The following is a 25,971-nucleotide window of genomic DNA, read 5'->3' on the forward strand; positions in this document are numbered from 1 at the left end:
ATTTAAACCCAATTCTATACCCTTCCTATTGTTTTTATACCCCACGTCCTTCAGACTGTAAGCTCGTTTGAGCAGGGTCCTTTTTTGTTATTGTCTCATTTGGTAAATTCCCCTTCTATGGTAAAGTGCTGCGGAATAAGCTGGCGCTATAGAAATACCAATAATAATAATAACCACACTCTCCTGTGAACCCAAACGACTATTTCATACTTTTAACTCTCTTCTTCGCCCTGTTGCTCCTCCTCCTTCTACCGACTTAACCTCCTCAAACTTTGTAACTCACTTCACTGACAAGATCTCTACAATCAGGTAAGATATCTCTCATCTCTCTCCTTCCCCTTACAATACTTCCCCTGACCTCTGTCCCTCTGCTGTTCTATGTTCATTCGCACCCACTACAGTGTAAGATGTTTCTGATCTACTCCGGACCTCCCGCCCACCACCTACTCTCTTGATCCTATACCTCTTATCTCATCTGTACTCTGTCTCTTTCTCTTGCTTTGCCTCTCACTAAAATTCTAAATCTCTCCCTCTCATCTGGCATATTTCCATTACCCTTCAAACATGTGACTTTAACCTCGATTCTAAAAAAAAGCCCAACCTTGACCCTAACTCCCCGTCTAACTACCGCCCTATCTCGCTACTGCCTTTTACGTCCAAGATCCTTGAAAGACTTGTGTATGTGAGATTGACAGACTTCCTCAAGTCCAATGCTCTGCTTGACTCACTTCAGTCTGCGTTCTAACACGAATGGAGAAACTGTTCTCATTCTGTTAGGATGCAATTCGGCAGTTTTGCCGGCGTTCTGTGACAGGACGTTTGGCAATACTGACAGGAAGCATCGCGGGAACAGGGAGGAAAGCTAAGGATTATGGGAAAATTGCTCTGACCACCAGAAACGAATCACACTTTGCTCCTCCGCTGGTCATAGCTGGTCATGGCATAGGAAACCTCCAGAAGAGAAATAGTCCCTACTTTGTCTTAATTTTTAAAGAAAACTAGAGCAGACAGGAAGAAATGAAGAACAGGTCCTGAGAAAGGGAGAGAAGAGGAATCGATTGGGGAAAGGTAAGTTCGGCATGACAGTGCCGCTTTAAGCCCTGCTACAGACAAGCAGCAGGGCTGCAGGATGGAGTCCTGAGGAGAGAGGACCAGGCAGGGAGCAGGTTTTCTGCACCTCTGGTTGGGGCATTCCATACTAAACACAAACACTCTTACATCCTACACATTTGATGAAAAAGACATTCCAACACTTTTTTTGTTGCATTTTTAATAAATAATTTCAGTAATAACCACATCATTAAATGTGAAATACCCATATTTAGTGTTAGTTTTGTATCAACAGCTTTAATATATAGCTATTGCAAACATATGTAGTCTATGTTCAAGTTGACATGCTTTTAAATATATCCCCAAAGTAAAAGCAAGTTCTTCTGAAGAAGCCAAGTTTCAGTACAATAAAAAGTGATATCAACAAGCTGGAAGAGTGATTCATTGCTTAAAGCATCATAAATATTTGATTTTGTGCCATACCAGTCAGTCTTATTATTTTTATACAGCTACATAAGTCATGCACTCTGAGTGATCTGTTAAGTAGAATATCTGGCTTGATGTGTAAACAACTATCTAATAATGGAATTTGGCACCACCATGACATTTTACAGGAGATGATTTCACAGTGTGGTCCATGGAATTCATTTTTTCACATGCAAGTGGAGTCTTAGGAGACTCTGGTAAAGATTCTAGCCAGCAACTAACCATAGCCATACGTATCACATTTTGAAGACTGGAATAGTTTTTTGTTGAATACTCTTAACTTGTAAATTATAATAGTTTCATTACATATTTGTTTCTTTCTTAAGAAATGTATTTAATAAGATTATGTGATTTTACAATTTGTTGGATCTCAGTACTTATTAAATGCATATAAAATGATGAACAAAACTCAAAAGAATAATATGGGGTCTCCACCATGACATTAGCATGTCCAGCAGCTCAAAACACAATATGGAGTAGTAAAACAGCCATTATTCTATCCATAATTGACTTTTATCAAGCATTGTAGGCCATCTTGTTTCCATGCTGTGTTGATGGATAAATGGTGTACCAAGGACTTAGGAGGAGTGGCAATTTGTTATCATTGACATTATGTCTAAAATGTAATCAATTTGCTCAAAACGTAACCAAAACAAAATGTAAAAGGTCTCTCTTTGCTTTTATCAAAACTGATATTAGGGATTACATCTCTAATCCTTTTCCCTTTAACTCTACTTCAACTCTGAATCTTTTATCCTAAATAACCCCTTCCCCCACCCCCCTTACTTAACAGGATATTTCTGCATTTGCATCTTCTTTCTTGTATCTTACTAAGATTCTTACTAGCTTTCTCAATTCCAACTCCCTCGTTGACCTACTCTAATCTGAATACTGCTCTCTTTACGCTACTGAAACAATTATTTGCACACTGCTAAATTCAAAAGGTCTCTTTTCTTTGATGATTCAGTTCATCTTCTCTGCTGCCTTTAATATGGTTGACCACTTGCTCCCTTGTCTTTCATAATTCTGTCCTTTCCTGGTAGTCTTCCTATCTCTCTCAATGCTTATTTGGCGTATCATTTTCTGGTATCATCTTCTCCTTACTAGCTGTCACAGTTGGTGTCCCGCAAGGCTCGGATCTTGGCCCTCTGTTCTTTTTATACCATATCTTATTAAGTAATCTTATAAGTATGATTTCTACACTGACAATACTCAGATCTACCTTTCCTCCCCGGATGTTTCTACTTAACTTCCGGAATATGTTATCAACTGCTACTTTCTACTATCTCTAACTGGTTATCTTTTAGTTTTCTAACATGTAATCGTTCCAAAACTGAACTTCTTATCTTTCCTCCTTTAAGTATTCAGGTATATGGAACACCTATTACATCAATCCCCTAACGTTCACTGTCATGGTGTCACTTTCAACACTGACCTCATCTTTTACATTTTAAAAACTTAGCATGTATTTTCCCCTATCTAAATCAAGATGCTACGTAGACACTAAGAAGCACATCATTTCATGACTTGATTATTTTAACTCACTCCTCTTTGGCCTTCCCTACACCAGCAAAGCCCTACTTCAACCTTTTATGAATGCTGCTGCAATGCTAATCTAAACCACCATTTCTCTCACACCTCACCCTCTGAAAGTCTGTATATTGGCTTCCCATATCCTTCAAGATCCAATGCAAATTACTGACATTAACATACACAGTCCTCTATCCCAGTTACATTTCCTCTCTAATTTACAAATATACCCCTTCTCATTCCCTTTGCTCCACCAATAACATTCTTTTAGGTCCTCTGTTTGGTCCACATTTAAATTCTTCAGGATTTCTGAAGGGTGGCACCTTTTCTATGGAATGCTGTAAACAACCCTATTAGACTTTATCCTAGCCTACAGCACTTTCAGAAATCACTAAGTAACGTAGAGAAATGCGAAGTTATGCACTTCAGGGTCAAGAAATCACAAGCAACTTACACCCTATATGGTAGTGAATTAGGGATAACCACACACGAGAAGGATTTGGGAATTGTTATAGACAACAAATTAGGAAGTAATATGCAATGTCAATCTGCAGTTGCTAAGGCCAGTAAGCTTTTGTCATGTATAAATAGGGGCAGGTTAAGCGACGAATTTCAGCGACTTAAACTGCCCGAAACAAGCAGCAAATTACTCCTGCCGACCCCTGACCAGCTTCCCTACCAGATGGCAGCAAAAAAACACGGGGGGCGGAGCTTGACAGCCGACACAAACGGTCGCACTCTTCTAGAGCTCCGAGGCCCAAGCGAGCAAAAACTGACAAAAATCCACTCAAACGGCTACAGAACCACGGCAACTGCCCCAGGCCCACATCGTAACAAGATGGGTCGCAAAACCGCCAAAAAAAACCCGGGGAAAAACAACCCTGGACTCACCATCGGAGACATGTGGCGGCAGGCCCGAGGCGCAACCGAAGCTAACATGGCGGCGCTCCACGGAGGTTGTTCGGACTTCTCCGACGACCTCTCAGGGGAGGAATATCTACCTAACCACACAGCTAGACGACCCTCACCGCCGCCTAACGCCACCCAGGACTCCGCACCGGTAACAGTGGCAATCCTCAGGCAGATGCTGTCGGATCACCACGACGATATCCACAAGGAGATCACAGCGCTGAGGGGGGACCTTAGGGGAGTAACAAGCCGCCTAACTACAGTGGAGACCCTCACCGACACGAATATTGAGGACATTAGAGAACTCAAAAGCACTGTCCTGGAGCTCCAACTACAGCAACGTTCTCAAGAACACCGCATGGCCGAGAACGAAGACGCCAGACGGCGTAACAACCTGAAGCTAAGGGGGCTCCCAGAGAATACAACGGAGGCAGACCTCCCACAGGTCGTCAACCGCTTACTCAAAACGATATTACCGCCGACACAGGCAGAGACCATCCACCCGGAAAACATATTCAGGGTCCCCAAGTCACCTAAGGCACCTGCCGGGTCCACCAGAGACACCATACTCGTTTTCCGGAACAGCACTGACAAAAAGGCGCTACTGGACGCCCTGAGGGGCAAAACGCCCCCGCAGTTCGACGGAAGGGCTCTGAGCTTCTATGCGGACCTCTCCAACGGCACCCTGGCCTGGAGAAGATCCCTTCAGCCACTGACCACTCTCATCCGTCAAAGAGGCCTTAGTTACCGCTGGCGGCCATCCCACACCCTAACGGTCCAACAAGGTACTGACTTACACCAGATACGAGAACCGAGCGACGCAGTCCCACTCTTACAATCTCTAGGCCTAACGCTAGACTCCCTCACGCCACAAAGCCAGACGAGCCAAGTTTCCCCGCGTCACGGGTGGGACCCAACCAGGACTGTCCCATTTGTCCCACAAGGCCTCACACCAGACCCTTACGCTACTATCACCACCTGAACTGACCCGCGACTGGCGGCCGCATGGCTCACCGGTCCCGAAGGCAGGCATGGACATGCGGAACTCCCAGCATATCAAACCACTGCTGCAGTCGGGTCAGTCACTAAACAGCCTATCACAACCTACCTGAACTGTGTTTTCTGCTCCCAACGTCTGGGGCCACACCACAAGTTACACGAGGATGTCATGTCTAACTCCGAACACCGCTATTGACCAGCGCTCACTGCTGCAACTCACCCATCGCTGGAAATGTAATTAACCAGACCACTGGACTGCAGGCAGCTCCCCACTCGAGACGACGGCTGTACAGCCCACATGAACGACACTTACCAACGGCCAGGCGACCTCCGATCACCGCACGGACAAAGCATCGGGCGACCGGGTAAGAGGCCTTGGACTGTCTCCGGGCACCGACATAGGGGACACCGCTGCCCCGGCCTCACCTAACGGACAACACTGAACTTTTAAGTGCTCTTCATTGTTTTCCCATTTTTACTTGGTTTTGCACTTCTTAACATATTCATTTCCAACCTGTTACCGCCTGATCACGCCCACTAGACGTGTTCCCAGATAGCCTGGCACCTGCTGATTATATACTCGTGCCCCACAAACGGGTATTGTGCCCCACTTCCATGGAGGTTTTTTTTTTTAACATATACTCCCTCAAACATAGTACTAACCATTTCAATGTCTATGTCAGAGCCAGCTACAGCTAAAGCATCAAAGAACTAGACAGACTGGCCTAGAATAACCCTCAACTGTTTTCACCTTGTACAGCACAATGATGTTTTCATTATGTGCAGTTTACGTTACGCGAGCCACAAATTTACCTTTCCAAAAGTGCCATAGTCAGACTGTCATGTTCCTACGATAGACAGGTATTCAGCGTGAGCCTATCACAGGCCCTTCAGTTACGTTATAATGTTTTACTTTAATTCCTAGGGAGTCTTTGTCATTGTTATTGTTCTCTTTCTAGGTGATACCCTTGCACTCCATGCATATATGATACCGAACACATCCGCTATCTAGAACAGCTGTCATCAAGCATATTTAATAATGACGCGAAAAAGGTGCCAAACATATTCAACCCTCCACGTATGTGCCACTACGCAACTTCATTCCCACGCGTATCTGTGGCCAAGCATAACTACTATCATTACCACGCGTATTTGCTGCCCTGCATAATCAACACCGCGAGTAACGGATGCTAAGCATACCCAATAACTAGTGCATACACCGCCAAGAACGTTTAGCATCGAGCGTATAAGATAACAACTGTATGCATCATCAAATCCTACCATTCAGTATTATGCTACCAACCTATAAGTCTAGACAATCCTGTTAAAATAATTTAGCTGCACCTACTCGCTCTAGTCATATGTCCCCAGTCTGATCGTTCTTGACTGCCACTTAATCGGCGCCACCTGCGCATAACCCAGCCCGTAACGACACAAGTAATCGCAGTGGTGCCCCACTCAGCATGTTGTTCAATCTCAAACATCGCTTCAGCAACCCAGTTTATAGCAAGGTCTTGCCTATTTTATGTGACCCATCTAAGTTACGTTTATGCACCCCGAAGGTTAATCTGTGCAACATCCTGATCTGATTACGCACCATGACTAGGTCAGCAGCGACAAGTTTAGGCTGTAATTCATCTGATTAACACCTGTTTACTCAAATTCACATTGACAATACAATCGTATAGTTTAAAGCTTCTCTCATAACTGTTATTTTATGTATGATACTAATCTCTCGGCAAACTTGTATAATATAAAAGGAGGCTACCATTAGAGGGAGAGGTACTGTTATGTTAAAATGTTCCCACTCTGTACAAATACTGTGATTCCCCTCTTCCTTATTCTGTATCCCCGCTTGTCTCATGCCTCAATAAAAGAAAGATTGACATAAATAGGGGCATAAATTCTCGGGATGAAAATATAATTTTGCCTCTTTATAAATCGCTGGTAAGACCACACCATGAATATGCTGTGCAATTTTTGGCACCTGTTCTAAAGAAGGATATCATGGCAATAGAAGCTACAAAATGTTTAAACAGAAATGGATAAATACTTGCAAAAAACATAACATACAGGGATATGATTTCTAATTAGTGGGGTAATAGTTGCTTGATCCAAGGAGACATCTGACTGCTATTTTAGGGTCAAAAAGGAATTTTTTCCTAGTTTGTTACAAAATTGGAAGCGCTTCAGACTAGGTTTTTTGCCTTCTTTTGGATCAACAGCAAAAACATATGTGAGGAAGGCTGAACTTGATGGACGTAAGTCTCTTTTCAGCTATGTAACTATGTACGTATCCCTCTCTTTAGGAAGGCTTATAATCCTCCTAATTAACTTCTCGCATCAGAACAGTTCTCCCATCTCTCACACATAATAATAGTATGCTTTTACAATCCCCTCAACTCTTTCTTTCCTTCCACTGAACATTGCCTCCCCACACTGCTACAAACCATTAACTATACAAAAGTATCATATCCATCTTCCTCTCCTCCCCTTTGACACAAGTCCATTTCTGTCAACATTACTTTCCAAATGATTTATCTACAAATATTCCTATAGACTTTAATAGGGACTTCTGCAGATAAATTATTAAGAAAGTGTGCCTAATAGTAATAGAAAGCGTATTAAATCGAGACCTATATCTGAAGAGAGGGTGTGACTGCAAGTGCCCGGGGGATTTCTGGAAGCATAATCGCACAGCGTGCTATAGTGGTTATGGTGTGGACTGCCCCTTTCATGCCAAATGATTGCCTGACATAATAAAAAAAAAACATGATCACTATTAATTTTCTTTGCATTCATGTTCTGCTCATGTAGAATAGTATTATGTGTATATTTAAGAATGATACCGGTGGCCAGATGTCATTCTACTGTATTATGTTCAGCTACTAAATTCTCAAAGGGAAGTAACTGGCTTTTTGTCAAAGAAGATAATCCTTTTTTTCATATCAATTTGCTCAATGCATCCATTACAGGTTTTGGCAGCTTTGAAATAGTGACTAAATGACTGAGGTATTTTGTTGGCTGAACTGTTAAAACCTTTTGGGGTTCCAGTGAATTATTTATTTATTTTTATTTATTCCTTGATCATTATACAAAATCGAACGATTCCTTTACCAGAATGAGAGAAAAAAAATGTTTTAGTGCTGCTGCTTAATGATTAATTGTTTTTACAACATTACTACAGTTAGCAGGTTAAACGCTTTATGTTGTAAGCAAAAATATCTGTGTCATTGTTGAATTGGTCATAAATGCGTATATTTGTTATATTGAAAATCCTCTTTGGGGATCCATTACAACATTACAGCAACGTGTTTATTATCAGTGAAGCTTTCATTGAAGATTGCCAAATTAAATAAAAAGTCAAATAAATCCCCCAAGGAGGATAACAAGAACTTATGAAAGTTCTATTCATCTTAAAGAAACATTGGGTTAATCATCTCATGATTAATTAGTTTATGGTCATGCATTTATTGAGGTTTTGCACTTCTCTTTATTACATGAAAATCAATTTTATGGTTTAAATTGTATTTGATGACTCAAATTTAGCACTGAGCTCACATTCCATGCAAAAAAAAAAAAAAAGATTAACGTTGAAATAAAGGGAATATGAACTAATATAGAGCAATGCTTGTTATATTCAACATGCCAATGCTTTTTGCTTTAACTTCATATGCAATTTGTTTCTTTAATGTAACTCGGGTACGTGTTAGATTATACATTTATATTATTTCAACATGCCCTTTCAACTAATTGCTTCAACTACTATTTAAAAACCAAACCCAATGAAACAACATTACTGCCTCTCCTATCGCTACCTTCTTAGTAGAACAATGCCCTTTTCTAGTGTATCGTATCGAACTGAATCCTGACATAAGAAAAAATTATATATACATTTTTCCTTTCCACCAAGCTGTCCCCATATTTTCCCTCTCTGTGTATTTATTTTTGTCCTGTAGTATTTATTGTATCACATAATTAATTGTTTTTTTATCGGAATAAAAAGATATGCATATTAAGCATCTTCTGCAACCCTTGAGCAGCACACACAGTGATTTAGTATATTGATTGGGAGTCTAGTCTGGGCAATAGTGCATTGGGTTTTGTACATTGATCTCAGCAACTGCTTACAAATGCTGGTTACAAACTGCTTGAAATGCAAGATTTTATGTTGGAATTACAGTTTTCGTTTGGTAACGCTTAGAACATACACACACGCTGCATTCATACACACACGCTGCCCTCATACACACACACTGCATTCATTATATACACACACTGTAAATAAATATTCAATTAATATAATTTTTTTAGGATCTAATTTTATTTAGAAATTTACCAGTAGCTGCTGCATTTCCCACCCTAGTCTTATACTCGAGCCAATAAGTTTTCCCAGTTTTTGGGGTAAAATTAGGGGCCTCGGCTTATATTCGGGTCGGCTTATACTCGAGTATATACGGTATTTATTTTGGCTTTTGAATTGCACTAAACCAGAGCAGGAAAATGTGGCAGTGGCATCTGCTAGATGTGATTAGTTATGCAGAAGAAAATCCTTACTATTTTTCATTTAATATAAATTAAAAATATATATATATATAAAAGCTTGTAATGCATTATTATTCATAATTGTTGAGTATCTGGCACTAGATTTTAAATACCATATCTATTTAGAGACCAGTACATTTATAGAATCTTTAAGACTAGCTGAATGTATATTCTTCATGTTCAATTATTTATTTATTTTTTTAACATCATATTGACATTACGTTTTAATTGCTCTCAAAACACTAATCATTCCCTTATTTTATGGGATCTGGATATTGTTTTTGATGTCTACCATGTGACAATTTTATTATTTCTAGACACACCCGCACAGAGATCTAGAAAACTATTTTGATTCACCCAAAATGACCTCAATGTCTTCGTATTTACTTAAGCACAAGAAAATCATCACTAGTACGTATGTTAACATCCATGGTTACTGTAACAGTGAATACATTCTTATTTCTTTGTTAACCACAATGACAATTCATAAGGATAGAGAATAGATAAAGAGTTCATTTTTTGGGCTGTTATAGGGAATTACGTTTCTGATGATCATAAAGCAATAACAAAGTGATTTATTTACTAAACCAAGATTTGTGGTGAACACAAGGAGTTTGAATGTTTTGCTCTACAATAGCTCATCTTAAAAAAGTTTTTTGTTTTTTTTTTTTAAATAGCAAGGTTTAGGAATGCTTTAAATTCTGTTATTTTTCTCCTAAAACACGCCATTCCCTATTACTTTTTTTTACAAGTCCCAGGTTAGAGAATAAATTGGGAAGCCTATTGTGGGAATACACAAGAGGAGTAGCTAAAAACCCTTTTGGTTTATTTGTTTAAGATTGCTATGACTACAGCCTTACAACACATCTATAAGGTATATATATAAATATACATTTTAATAGCACCCAAGCTTGAAAATCAATTTAAAATCGGAAAACATAAGTTGGTATTCAGCTGCAGTATTTTTCTTTTTTTTAAAACAGATATATTAGCAATAAATCAGTATACAGAATAAGAGAACAAAATCTGTCCTAAATAGTTGGAATCCTAAATAAACTAAACACTTAAAATCTAACGTTAAACGTTAGATTTTAAGTGTTTAGTTTATTTAGGATTCCAACTATTCAGGACAGATTTTGTTCTCTTATTCTGTATATTGAATTATTGTGAAGGGTTACCCCCTCTAATCTGTCCCTAGATAGTTATCACATACTTAAGTAACTCCTTCTACAGCTTCTTTTCTTCTTTTGTGTATTAGCAATAAATGCTTCGACATTTCAATCATTTTTAAATCAAGAGCAGGAGGGTACAGAGCCTCCAGATATTTCTTTGCGGTACCATATACGCCACTCAAGCAAGAGTTTGTCTGCTTCTCCCACCTGTGCAGGCAGCTAAGCCTCAAGCTCTGTGGATTATATTAAGACAGAGAGACGGTAGGTACTTCTATGTAGTCTTAATCTATCCCAAAAAGTGTTCATCAATTAGTTATCTGCCACGGTCAAGATTTCTGCTAAGATACGGCAATCTAAATAGTTTAAAATCATGACGAGCTCTCACTACTTGCATTTATTCGAAATGTCTATCGCACCCTGCCCTCTCTATGAATTCCAATATGCCACAAAATAAGACCAAAATTCCTTCTTGACTCCAAAATGACATGTCATAATTCTCCTTGGAGCAACAAGCTGTTACCTCATATATTGACTATTATAGTGCTGAATATTATATGTTTTTCCAAAATAAATATCCAGACATTGTTTAAAAATCACTTCAGGATCTGCTAAAACCCCCTCATTAGGCAAAGAATTCCACATCCTTATTGATTTTACTGTCAAAAAACCCAATCCATTGTCACATGCAAACTCTCCTTCCTTTAAAGCAACACTATAATGTCAGGAACACAAACATGTACAAACAAACATGTATTCCTGACACTATAGAGGCTGTGTGGCTGTTTAGGTCCCCGGCCTTACATAGTATTGTGTAATTCAGGGCATAACATTTAAGTCCCATGCTACTAGTCAGGCCTTAAAAGTTACTCTTCACTGCAAATCTGGAATGTCCAAGCACACTCACCTGTGGTGAATTCCTACTCACCAGAGCAAAATCGTCTATCACCAATGGCTAGTTATGAGTGGATATGTTAAACCTCTACACTGACATTTGACTGTTATGTACTTTGCAAAACCATGAATAAACAAGTTCTAGTGAACGTTGAGCTACTCACTAGCAAGACCTGTAGGAACAATGCATTTTCTTGCACATCACAGATGATGTTTTGTGGAGGTTCCGAAGGTATTATATAGAGACCTCAGTATTAAATGTTATTAAATGATGCATACTTACCCCCCTTCAATATATTTACAATGTCTAGAATTTCACATGTTAATTGAAAATTGTTTATTGAGGAATGTTATGTTCCTTTTTGAAAATGGGTGGGTTTTGGCAATTCATTTGGCTGGTGTGGATGGCAGATGGGTGTTTAGTCTGAAGCTGTTGACTACTTCGGTAAGCCAACACAAGCATTATCTCATGCAAACCCTCTCCGCTCTTGTATCTCATTAGCATATATTGTTATGAAGTCTTTGTCAAAAAAGCCAGCATTCCAGAAAGAAGGAAATTATGGTTTCCCTATGTAAACTTTCTGCCTACAGTTCACTTGATCAAGGTTCATTTATTGACTAGCTGAGAAATCCAAGAACTGCGGGACGTCCCAACATTACAGTGACTTGATCCAATTATTAACTGTAGAGTAATATCCTAATATAATTAAGGTTTGCAATGTTCTAATTCTTAATTTTAGTTGATTAATGTTTGCTGTTGCTTTACCGTTCTCTTATCTTGCATTCTTACATTTTACAATTGATTCATATCATATTCCACACATTAATGCACTTTCATACAAAAACTGTTTTATCTGCAAATTTGTCTAGAACAGCAGAGTTCACATAGTAAGTATTTTCTATTTTTTTGCACGAGTTAGAAGAGTAACTGCACAGATTTTATGAAATGTGATTGTGATTTAGTTCTGCAATTTGACAATATAAGTGCTCAGGTTATTTTCAACCTGAATTCTCTTGATTCTTTCTCTATGTTTAATTGTATACCTTTCTCAATTTAGTCTAAGGGGAGACTTCTGTGAAATATTTTTTTTTTTTTGAGTTGTCAAATATATGTTCCAACATACTAAAATGTGTATAGCTAAAGCATAGTACATTATTGCCTATAGGAACTTGTATAAAAAAAAACACAACACAACTTGAGCCTTAAGCTTTTAGATTTATGTAAAAGTACTTTTTGCCCTTTTCTTCTCTATTTTCCGTCTACCATGCATCCCATGGAGTAACCCTTAAGGAGGAAGAAACACACTTGAATCAGTTAGCGGGGATAGTGTTAGTGCACTTCCTTATCTATTATTCTCTATTCATGAAAACATACTACAGGTACATTGGGTTGTTTCAATTTGTGACATTTCATATACTACTACTAAAAGAAAGCCAATCTCCACTTCCATTTTAAGTTCAACATTAAAGGATAGGTGACACTTTTTATTAAATGTGGGAGTAATGTTGGGACTCTGGGTTATCCTCTGGGATGTCTGCTTCATCTAAAAATAAAAAAAACATTCTTCCATAGGGTGGCTCAGCTCATCCGAATTTTGTTAACAGGAAAGAAAATTATCAGACAAACCAAAAGAGTGTGAAAATGGGCCAACTGGTCTACTGCTAAGTGGCTCGGTCCTCATTTTCCTACAGAGCAACGCAATTATGGAATCAATAAGATTTGAGACACAGTCAAATCTTCATTCAATTTAAAATATTTTAAAAGATCTATGGCAATATATCTCAGCACATAATGCACTTGTCATGGTTGAATATATATTATTACCTGTTATATGTTAAATGTATATATGTGTGTATGTATATTGTATTTTTTGTATTTGATTGTACCCTATTGTAACAATGCAATGTTTTGTTCACCCAGGACATACTTGAAAACGAGAGAAATCTTAATGGATCCATCCTGGTAAAATATTTTATAAATGAATAAATATTTTTTTTTGGCGCCACAAGCTGTATTCTGAATCACGGATCAAAACGAACATGCTTGTCTATTGGACGAGTCATTTGTTTTGTGATTAGTCTATATGCAGGCAGTTTGGAAATTAGGAATATGTACAATCACCCGATTACTCAAAATTCAGCTGAGTTGTAGTACTTAACTAAAGGAATGTCCAAGTCTATATTCCACTAAGTAGGGGAGGGCTCCATGGACACATTCAAGTGGAACAGTCCAGGCCTAGAGAACATTGAGATTGCAGCCTACCAGCCCACTTTGCTGGCCATACACAATTCTCCCTGCTTCCCCACGCCTGCAGTACTCTGCTAACAGAAATGCCAAGAACTATTGAGATCCTTTTATTAGGGTTATTTTCCTTTGTCTTTGATAGAGGAAAACACAGCATCCAGTGGCCCTTCGATAATTTTTGAGGACATCAGCTAAGATAACACAAAAAGATGATTCATCGAGCCACAGGAACCTCTTATTTGTTCAAATATTATGACCCATGTCTTCCTGAGTTTAACAACTTTTCAAATAAGCCCTACTTTTAGTAACAAAAAGGTCACTTAGAGGATTTAAATTTATTTAATATGTCCAACATCAGATAGCTTTGCCAAAGCTGTATAATGATTAACTAAAATGCTCTTATTTTTTATTAATATCATGACTCACTAAATAATGCTAAAGTAAATAAACAAGATACAAGAAGACACACAAGGTTATGTATGTCATGCTTTCCATAAATTTTAAATATTTTTTTCTCAAACAAGAATATTACAAGCTAGGTAGATGTTCGATTATAACTTAAGGACACAACGAGAAGCATATTGATTTACAATACAGCATCATCTCTACAAATGGTTACAGTTAACAATAATTAATGTGATGTAACAAAAAGTAATTACAAACTGCTTGTAATTAAATAGCACAGTTAATATGAATGGAGGTATTCCTGTAGACATAATTTAGAACAAAATACTGTTTAATTAGCTAAAATGTGCTATATATTTTTTATATCAGTTGAATTATATATACATTAAACATAATAATAATCCCAAAAATAGTTATCTTGTGTGAATTCATCCATCCATCCATGTCTTACTACTATGTTAACACATATGAGGGGTCATGTACTAACTAACCAGACACAAAATTGAATAATCCTTCATAATAATGAAAATTAATGGTTTGGAGCACTGGTTCCCAAACCAGTCCTCATGGCCCACCAAGAGTCCAGGTTTTGTCAGCATCTCAAAAAAAAGGGAAATACATAGATCCTTAATTGTTGGTGGGCCATGAGAACTGGTTTGAGAACCACTGGTTTGGAGTGAAAAAAAAGTAAATTTTTTTCACCCTGTCAGAAACCAACACAAAGAATATAACAACACAAGTATAACACATAACTTCTCTCTAAAAAAATACAGAATACAATTAACATAGATCTTGCACATTTTAAGTAAATTAGGACATTCCATGTCATGCTAAAAATAGTGGACTTTAATGCCATTAGGAATGTCTGTTAATTTTGTGGCCTCCAGACTTACAAAAAAGCTGTGTGCAGTACCCAAAGTGATCACTGATATAGTCCTTTAAATATATTTTAATCACCTTGGCTGAATGATCCATTAATGTTGATGCCCCAAATAGATGGAGATCCCTGGGGTCTAACAATACCCCCAGGATGGTCTCTCTGTAGAGTTAGGACTATAGACAGTGTAGGGTTAAGGTAAGGTAAGTGTATTTATAGAGTTATTGTAAGGATAGGGTTAGCAAAAAAAAGAAGATACTTTGGAAGCGCTATATTAATAAGAAAAAATGGCAGATGCTTACCAAATTGCTACAGCTGGTCAAGTTGAAGAAAGAGGTCGATAGATTTTTTTTCTGCTCCTCTTTTTTTCTCCTTCACTTTTTGTCTCATCACTTTTTTTCTCACCAATGTCTTTTTATGGGCTCCACTGGAGGAATAAAAAATCCAACCTCTAAAGCAAACATGTTCAGCATTGCGTGGTTCATTTGGTCCATGATTTGGAGACATTACAGCTAGAATTTCAAGAATTCAGCAGCACCCGATCAGACAAAATTCGTCAAAACTGAGGTCTGAAATGAATCTCTAAGCCTAGTATATAATATAGATTTTAATGAGGTTTACATTACACAAGGTATAGCTAATTTGCAATGTTTTATTTCAATTGTGTAATTTCCAGAATAGCGATAATTCCGCTTTGAATGTTCCATGCTCCAAAGAGCCATTGTTCATATTTATAGCATAGGCTTTGATGTAGTCAGCATTCTGTGGCATGTTTTTCAGATTCTCACAATGGTTTGGCAGATTTAACTACATTAAACCTTAAGTAGCTGGTGTTAAAGTGACAACACTTCTCATAGATGATATTACCTTTTGTGGTGATATATGTTTCTAAACATGTATTATTTCTCATTAAGCTAATTTCCTCATCAGAGAAAGGAAACTGGTAACATTTTATAAAACCATCAGTTAGATGAAGTTCAGTTTGTAAACAAACTGAGCATGACATGTAACCCTTTATGACCCCAAAAAGCTTTTATCTTATTTTAAACCAATATGTTAAAATCTTTAAAACTGACTACGTTTATAGAAACTCTCAAACTTAATGAAGTTGTTTTCAGGTGAGACGTCCCTGAGAACTTCCCTACCTCAAGGGGTTAAAGCTTTTTAAATGTTTTAACCCTGTATTGGGTGCCTGGGACCCATCTACTCTCTCTTGTGGTTACAGCACTTCTTGCTAGGCTTCTTCTTTGGTGGTGATGATCGGCTGACTTTCTCCACCTATCAGGCTGGCCTGTCATTGAGATTTACACTACATATTGTAACATACAAACATGTTTTGACTCTTTGAGGAAAGGGGGTGCCCAGGAACTACTCACTTCAAAGCAAGTTCACTAAGATGAAGATAATTAAAGGGAAGAAAGTCCCTGTAAATCCACTTCACAATAATTTACCTATGCTGTCAAGTACACAATGTCTTATCACCGATGCTCAATGAACCTTAAGTGAATATTAAGGTCTTTGTTAGAAGATCCACATCTTTGCCTTGTAAACAGACCCTCTGCGCAATAACATGTTCATTTCTTCTTCATTGTCATATTAATCATTTTAGACGGCAATACAAATTCAGCAAAATCAAATTCTAAGCATGTTTGCCAGTGGCTTGAGTAGTAGAGTTGTAAATGCCTTGTGGAGCTATACAGTGACCATCTACTGATTATTGATAACAAGTTGGTAAGTATTCTCATTAAACATGGAGATTTATCGTAAATATTTGGAGAGATAATGGTCATAATTCCTATTAATGTACATTATTTTTTAGTGTATTCTAGAATCACTTAAAGAAAATATTTTTTTTCACAATAGCCAGTTGACCCAAGCAGTTTTGTCATTGCTTTTTTTGTATGTTTTGGGTCATTGAACTAATTTTACAAATTAAAGTTTATTCCATGTTCACATTTCAATCCCTGTCAAAAAAGCTTAGGGGACACTGCTCTAGACTATGCCAGAGGCTAAGTCAGGGCTAGGATGGAATGTACCACACAAAATATTTAGCTTTCTATGGATTGGTGTTGTTTTAGCAATTCCCAGCAATTCCTAGCTTTGCAAAAATGTGTTTTCTTTCTATTTGTTGTTCTTAACTCAATTAGAAGGAAATCAATGATGACATCACTTTTCGGAATGTCTGTCTCATACAGGCTTTTAACCCGTCTAGTCAACTAGTGTGGCATCTGTGGGCAGAACAGAAACCAAGTATGTCTCTTTTTAACGAACAAAGGGAAACTTCCAATTGGTCTTTTCTAACAGAATGAAAATATTTTATTATGCATGAGGTTCAGACATATTATATCCATTATGGAACATATTATATATTACATTTAAATGGCAGGCTCCAAACACATGGGTAACTTATATGATATTAAAGCTTGAATTGAGCAGGTATTTATTCAGTTTATTGATTCATGTTTAATCTTCATTCACTTATTAAAGCATAATGCAATACAAAATGTGGATTGTATCCAGCATGTCCTTTAACTAATAATGTGATTAATTTGTTATAACTGGGTGTAGTATTGCAGCCATTTATGTTGAAATTGCATAAAGACAGCAAATATTGGATTGGAGACATTATCACGAAATGTCATGGCACTGGTAGCAAAGGTAAAGTGAACATTTGGACAGATCCACTATTACCCCACCATATGATATAAAACTTAGTGAAAGTGCTACGATGATCGGAGAGGATCTTGTCTACCGGTGCGGGACCTTTTGTGCAAATGTCTTCAATCCAGCATCTGCTGTGTCTAGCAAGCTATTAACAGAGCAGATACATTCTAAATTAAACAGATTTTACAGTAAAGGCAGTGTAAACATTAGTTGACTCTTTACAGGAAGTGTTTAGGTAGGCTGTGTAAGTCACATGCAGGGAGGTGTAACTAGGGTTTCATAAACAAAGTAATTAAACGCCTAAATGACAGAGAATTGAGCATTGAGAATGCAGGGGCATGATCTATACTTTAAAACAGCTTTATTATGCAAACGTTGTTTTGGTGCCTATAGTGTCCCTATAACTATTGATAATTTGCATACTGGTTGATTAGCTTTATGTTTACCCTTTATACTTTTAAATACTACCACTGATGGCTAGTGAATCTACAATAAAGGCTTCCCTCAGGATGTTTTCTAGCAGTTATTAGTTCTCTCATTTTGTCGTCTATTATATCCTAGCAGGCATTCCGTCTTCTACTCATTTTAGGGATGTGCAACCTCTCATCAACCCTCTGATCCAAATTATACTACCAGCCTACTGACAGCATTATCCCTGACTGTTAGAATTTCCATCACTAAAAAAAATATTTTTTTTTATCATAATCTGTTTTTATAATTTGTAAAATTTTACCTTAAAATTTCCATTTATAAACAGAGTTGAGGGATTTTATTAACCAGATAGAAATAAATAAAAAAAATACGTCATGTTATTGGTTGCCAATATATGAATGATGTATGCTGAGAACATGTCAGTAAAATGTGATTTAATGCGCACGTTCTGGATACATTCTGTGCTGTCTGTAGTGTAGTGGGCCAGCCTGATTCAGCTGTGTTTGTTTACTAGTACTTAGTACACGTCAGAAGTATTTTGCAGAATCTACACTGTGCACCCTATATGTATGCTGACAATTCTGTTAACTTTGCCTTATATAGTCCAGCAAATTGTATTCTTTCTGTTTTTCCTTTCCGGCAATTTTAACAAGTGGAGGATGCTTTAATTAAAATATAAGCAAATGTGACTAAAGAGGAAGTATTTCCTGGAATTTAAAGTAAACAACAGGCAGGAAATACCTGACCCAGAAGTGAATGCTGCAAATACAAGTGAGCATTTCCTGATTCCTGAGTATGAAGGGACCTTATAACTTCTCAGAATTCCCAGGCTATAGCTGTGCAATGAATGAGTCACTGTCCCGCTAAGTGTGTTGTGGAGTTCCACAAATTTAAAGCTTGGTTGTAAAATGTGAAACAAACATATTTCACTTTTGCCATATTTAATGTGTTTGCTGTGCTAGAACTTTATACAATTAAAAAAAAAACAACAACTTTAAAACAGACCTGCAAATTAAACATCCTACAAACACAACAGCACCCAAAACTGTCTATACAACATGGGGCTTATTTTAATAAATGGAGGGATGTGTGTTTTTTATAATGTGTTTAAAAGCAAGTGTGCATTGTGCTTAGAACACAATATTTGCAAACATGCAGTTGAGCCTTTTTTTCTCCATCTGAAGCCCTTGTAATAAATTATTTAGAGATCGGGATATAAGTAAAGCAATAATTGTGTATGAAAAATGTTAATTCATTAAAGGGGTTTATTTACTTAACTCTGAAATGCAGTGAATTGAAAATTAGTTACCTCACTTGTAATAACAGTTTGGCTATTTTGAACTAACTATTCCAATTTGGATTTCAATTGATTACAAAAAAGGTCTTTCACAATATCTAGGTTATATTAAACTACTCAACTATTGTTTAGGATTTTTCTTCATTGTTTTATTATGTATTGGTTTGTCAAAGTTGTTATTGTTTCTTTTTATTGTGTGTTTTATGATATGTCCAACTTCATGTAACAAAACCAAGATTTAGTTGGTCATTTATAAAATATAGTTTTTAAAAGGAAGTACAGATTGCAGGTACATAACTTAGAATTGCTTTAGTGTCAGGCAGGTTTTATTCTTTCTGGTCCTCAATGAGTTAATCAAGTGATGCCCAAATATTTAATGCACATGTACATAATCATTAACTATGGGAGGGTTAAGACCCTCTCAAAACCAGGATGCAATATTAATAATACAATATAAATCTGGGTAATTCTCTATCAATTGCTTTAGCCACAATAGTGACCACACTATTAAGCCATTCATGTAGAGCACTTAATTATCTCCCGGACTTACCTGAAAAAAAGGAACATTTAAATGTATTCCTTCTGGGAAACTCAATTACAAATGAAAAGATTTTAAAAAGTCATAAATAAAATTAAGGCTTGTTTTAATGTGCTATTGTTAAACATATGTATCCCTGATCATTTTAAAGATGTTATAATGCCATCTAGTGGCACTTTTGTATACATATTTGAGACATTTACTCACTCCAAGTGAATTCGTCATTCCATTTAAGCAGATGGGCAGTGCTTCACCTTTTGTGAGGGTATCTATATTATCATTTTTGTTGTTAGTATTCTCAACATTATTATATATAAAGAGCCAGCATATTTTACAGAACTGTACAATGGTTGGGTAAACAAGTAATTCATAAACAGGATTATACATAGGAGACGTTGTCACGTATTGAGACTGGAAGAAAGGAGATTTAGTCTAAGGCAAAGGAAAGGGTTTCTTACAGTAAGAACAATAAGGGTGTGGAATTCTCTGTCTGAAAGGGTAGTTTTATCAGAGTCCATACATATGTTTAAACCACAATTGGATAAATACTTGCAAAAACATAATATACAGGGATATCATTTTTAATTAGTGAGGTAATAGCTTCTTGATCTAAGGAGATATCTGACTACTATTCTCTGGTCAAGAAGGATTTTTTTTTTCCTAGTTTGTTGCAAAATTGAAAGTTCTTCAAACTTCAGGTTTTTTGCCTTCTTTTGGATTAACAGCAAAAACAAAAGTCAGAAATGCTGAACATGGACACATGTCTCTTTTCAGCTATGTAACTATGTAATTAGTTAACATGCAAACAGTGAGGAGGGCCTTGCTCAGTAGAGCTTACAGTCTGAGGGAGTGGGTACAGCTACAAGCAAAGTAAAATGAAATAGGTCCTATGTGAACATCATTAGCAAGGTGTAAATATAATGTAAGAGCTATAAACATTGTATTCTACATTTAGAGGTGGGAAGAATAAAGGAAAAGCAAGTTATTGTTTATTCTGCCCATGCATCTCTCATAGAATTCCTTCATTAAAGTGGTAGTTTGATACTGTAAGTAAGACAAACAACATCATAGAGTACACATTGCTGAAACGTCAAATAAAATTCAAAAAACAAATCTCATGAATTACATCAAAACAATTGGAAAATAACGCCAAGGGTCCTATAGTAAGGAGTATGTAACATAATGTCCACATGATTTTCTCCAGTAACCTAATACACTTAGGTACAGAAATATTTGGACACTGACACAATTTTCATAATATTGGCTCTGTGCGCCACCATTTGAAACGAAACAACTGAGAAGTAATTGGAGTACAGAGTTTCAGCTTTAATGCATGGATTTGAATAGAAATATCATATGAAACATTTAGGAATTGCAACCGTTTTCATACACAGTTCCCTTATTTCAGGGGCTCAAATGTAATTGGACAAATTAATACAATCAGAATTAAAATGTACATTTTTAATACTCACCAAACGCTGGATTTCTACCCTTGTGATGCAAAAAAACACTCTGTTACAGTTGGGGAGGGGGCATGTTGTTTCCATTTTGATGGGGACTTGACTTCTGCAGTCATTAGTAAGTGAAATAAGCAAGTTTTTATATTTTGTACATTAGGAGGTGACGTGGTGGAAAAATAAATCTAGAGGATGGAGCAGAATTGGCACCCCAGTAGCGTGTTCGACAACTCGTTGTACAGTTTTCTCTTAAGGTACAATGTTGGGACAAGATAACAATATAGGTTTGTATGTACCCATTGCATCATTACAGTGCCAGCATATGACAGATAGTGTAATAAACAATTCAGGTAAAACTGATGAAGCTAGGCAACATCTTGTATTTAATTTATAGTTTATTTGCTGCTTAAAATTTCTTGAGGCATAACACCTTATCGAGAATATATTATGCCACTCTTCCTCTTTCATGGTGATGTAGAGATGTATTGGCCTTGCCCCATTATTTGTGGGAAGGTCTGGAAAGGATGATCAGTTTGTAGATGTGGTAGATTAAGCTTGTTGCATGGTCTAATATGACTAATGGGTATATTGACTAAAGTTTGAATTACCCTTACTGAACGGAGACAAAACATTTGATGCTGCATGGGTCATTTCAACTGCAACATACAGACATTGCTCACAGTATTTAACAATGTCCAGATTTTGCAATTCAGGCACTTAACAGGCCTGAGTTTGGTTTGGATTTCAGCCAGACCAATTGCCAACCTACAGCTAAATTCTGGACTGAATTTCTTTGAATAAATAAATATATAAAAAGCCTATTACTATAAGGACATTTTAACCCTCCCAATGTCCCCCTTTGTCATGCAGCACTTGGGGAACTATTTTCTAAACCGTTAAAGCTAGCAAAGGGCTAGTGACTGCTGGCCATTTGCTAGAGTGTCTCCATCGCACGGGCATGGGGCCTGTGCAGCAACTGGTGGTGGACATAGTCACCCCACTCCCCTCACCCGTGGCAGCAGGTGGGGATATTTTATAAAATGAAGGGGAAGGAGGCAACTGTGAGCACCGCTTCCCGACGCTTAAATTTTTAACCTCATACTTAAGGAGCCAGAGGTTGAAAATTAAATTGTTTGTCCACATTTTGTTAGAGACAAAAATATTCAAATCAAATTCGGATGAACTAAAACAAACAATGGGCAAAATTCTGTTCATCCGGGTCATGTTTTTATTTTCTGAATAAACAATTGGACGAACCAAATTTTATGTCCGTGCACAGATTGATTATCTCGGCAAAGGAGAATTGCTCACTAACGCAGATTTAGACAGATTTGTGAACAATATTTGAGAGAAATAGGCCTCTTGTATACATAGAAAAAGGCTTAGATCTTTGAGATCAGCTCATGAAAAATGGGGGCAAAAACAAAAGTGTTGCGTTTATAATTTTGTTCAGTGTATTAACAGCAATGTTAAAAGGTATATAAGGTAACCACAAATATTTTTATTGGTAATGCCTGGTGGAATCCTATAGCTCATGACTGCTCTCCAGATGGCCTCTGTTGTATTCAGACATGACCAGTTGCACAATACACCACATGCTATACAGCAGTTTGTGAAATAAGTATGACCAGATAAATGCACATGCACACACAGAATTTTTCAACAGCTCACGATGAACCTGCATAATGTCCAAAACTCCTGATATATCCAGACAGAAGGTAAAGGTCAGTGTGGAATTCCAGGTGTAGTAATGTGTTTGAAACAAAGTAGTGTAAATATAAGAGAATAAAAGTTGCCAGAGATCTCACCTGTGGATAAGAATGAAGCAATGGCTGTCCTTTCATATGGTTGGTCTTAAAGGTATATCAGTCCTTTAATATGGTGTCAGTGTTCTGTTTCTTGCATGAATGTTGTTGCAATTTTACATGCTGTGGAAACTGTAGTATGTAAGTTCTCAATGCTTACCTTCTGGAGGTCAAGTGCAGTCAAAAACAGGTACTTATCTGCCAGGGTATGAACACAATGGTTTGTGTCTTGGTGGTTCCAGGGTATGAACACAATGGTTTGTGTCTTGGTGGTTCCAGGGTATGAGACACTCAGAGTGTCTACTTTTGGAAATGGTAGACATTTTGGGGCTAATTTAAATTGATCAGCTGCTAAAATGTCCCAAAATGAAGTCAAAAGTTTAAAAACTAAAATGAGCTAGCATGTAATGTGACCTGTAACAACACAAAACCCTAGCCACATGGACATAATGATATTTTGTAAGAAGAAGTATAGACTGTGATTTTTTTTTTTTTTTTTAGCTTTAGTTGTTTCCAGTGTTTCATATTATTCAAAATGTATTTATATTGTATCCATGATTTTATTGTTTTGGAATATACTGAATACAAAGTATACATATGTACATATTATGTTACATTGATTTATGTGTTGGATGCTGCTTGTAAAGCTCTGATTTCGTGTTTGGTTTATATCACATGATGGAATTAAATTTAGTTATTTTTTTTTTCTTTTCAGATTGAGGGAGAATCTTTGCTGGTTTTATAATAGAATGTTTGGTTTTGCTTTTGTTCCATGTCAAAGAGAACCGATATATGTTTTTTTTCGTTGTATCTCTTCTCACATTCATGTATGTTCACATAACTGGTTGGGACATTTTTTTGTGATTGCTTTGTTTAGGGATTTAGTAGATCTGCCCAGGGAGTAAGCTTTACAGGTCTCTTATTTTTTTTTACTATTGGAATTATTTGTTGTAGTTAAATAGTCCATTTGGCTTATATTTCCCTCTGTTTACACAACATTATCACAATATCACTGTAAGCTTTTGTTAGTCATGGAAGCATTTTTTTACATATTCATATAAATCTCATTGGTCACTATATTAATCACAATGAGGGGCACGCATATTTCATTGTTTAGCGACTTCCGGTTAGGATCGCATGTTCACACAGAGCATGGATGAACTTAATGGAGAGTTATTTATGAATTTATCCTTATACATTTATGCATTCTGCTGCACAGTCTTGCAAAACTACCAAGATTCACACAATACATTACAAGAAGAGCAGAAATATGCACACACTGTCCAGTTGAAATAATAATTATACTTCATCTGCCTTATTTTGGGGAGCAGGGGGTGCCTCAGATTTTTGTGTCTACAGGCACCTGATATGTAAATGTGGCCTTGTTTGTCTAGGTGGCTTTAATAAATAAAATTCAATATTTTTCACTAATCAAATTAACTCAGCAGAATTAACCAATGTCCTAAATGGTTCATATCTTTAACAGAAGCCATGGGATTTCTCACCTTATAGACAAGTTGTATAGTCCTCCCTATTATGTGTGGTTATTTTGAAGAAAACTCTATGTTACTGGGAACAAAATCATTGGTGTACTACAGCATTCTTTCAAACCAATTAATTATCAAATGTTTTTTAAAATATTATTCAGTCAAGACAGAACAATACAGACTAACATAAGAAAAAAAATACTTTTCATAGTTGTTGGAAATGAATGCACAGTTGGAAGCAACATAATATTCCATATATTATTTTATGTTAAATAAATATTACAATTCATTGCTCCTTTAGGGATGTATTGACCTTGACAGTTTCTTCCTCTTCACCTCAAAAGCAGTCAATATCTAGCTTTTGTTATGTGAGCTGTTAATGGCTTTTTAGACGTCAATAAAATACTTGTTTCAGAATGTCTGATGTTGCAAACCTTAAAATCAAAGCTGTTAATGGGGTAGTCTACTCTAGGATCAAAGTAATGAAGCACTGAGGGATGTTTAATACATAAAATGAAGCCAATTTAAAATGTAGACAATATGTATGCGTGTATTAACTGCTTAACAGGTCATATAATTACATGAGAATTGCCACTGACCAAAGAGCAACATTTACTTTAACTGAAATTCTAGATTTTTAACATAAAATACTAACAGAGTAAATTTCAAGTTTGATTACAAGAAGATTGTATTATTATGATTAAATAGATATGTACACACACAATGGCAGTGCAGAAATTCAAGTTTATTTAAAACTAGCAACAACTAGCAACACCATCCATGACTTTTAGTAGCATTAGTCTAATATAAGACTAAAACATTTGTTGAACATGTAGGACGGACAAAATATAACAAAAAATATATGTGGGTGTGGTATGAAACCCACTCACAGACGATACCGCAACTCCCAAGTAAATTGTCTTAAATGTCAGGTAAAATAATCCTGAGATCAAGGCCTTGATAGGCTTAATTCCGGCGCTGGGATATCCCACATATGCAAAAAGTTACACAAAACAAAATGCAGTCCGCACTCAGCAGTAAACCCTTGTGATCCACAGAAATAATGAAAAAAAAGTGCAAATTTATTGATATAAAAATTGCAGCGATGTATGGCAGAAAGCAGTCATGGCAGCCCTCCAAAAAATGCTGAACATAAGAGCAGGAATGTTAAGTAATGCAAAC

Source organism: Pelobates fuscus, chromosome 6, assembly GCF_036172605.1.
Source record: "Pelobates fuscus isolate aPelFus1 chromosome 6, aPelFus1.pri, whole genome shotgun sequence".
NCBI classification, from domain to species: Eukaryota; Metazoa; Chordata; class Amphibia; order Anura; family Pelobatidae; genus Pelobates; species Pelobates fuscus.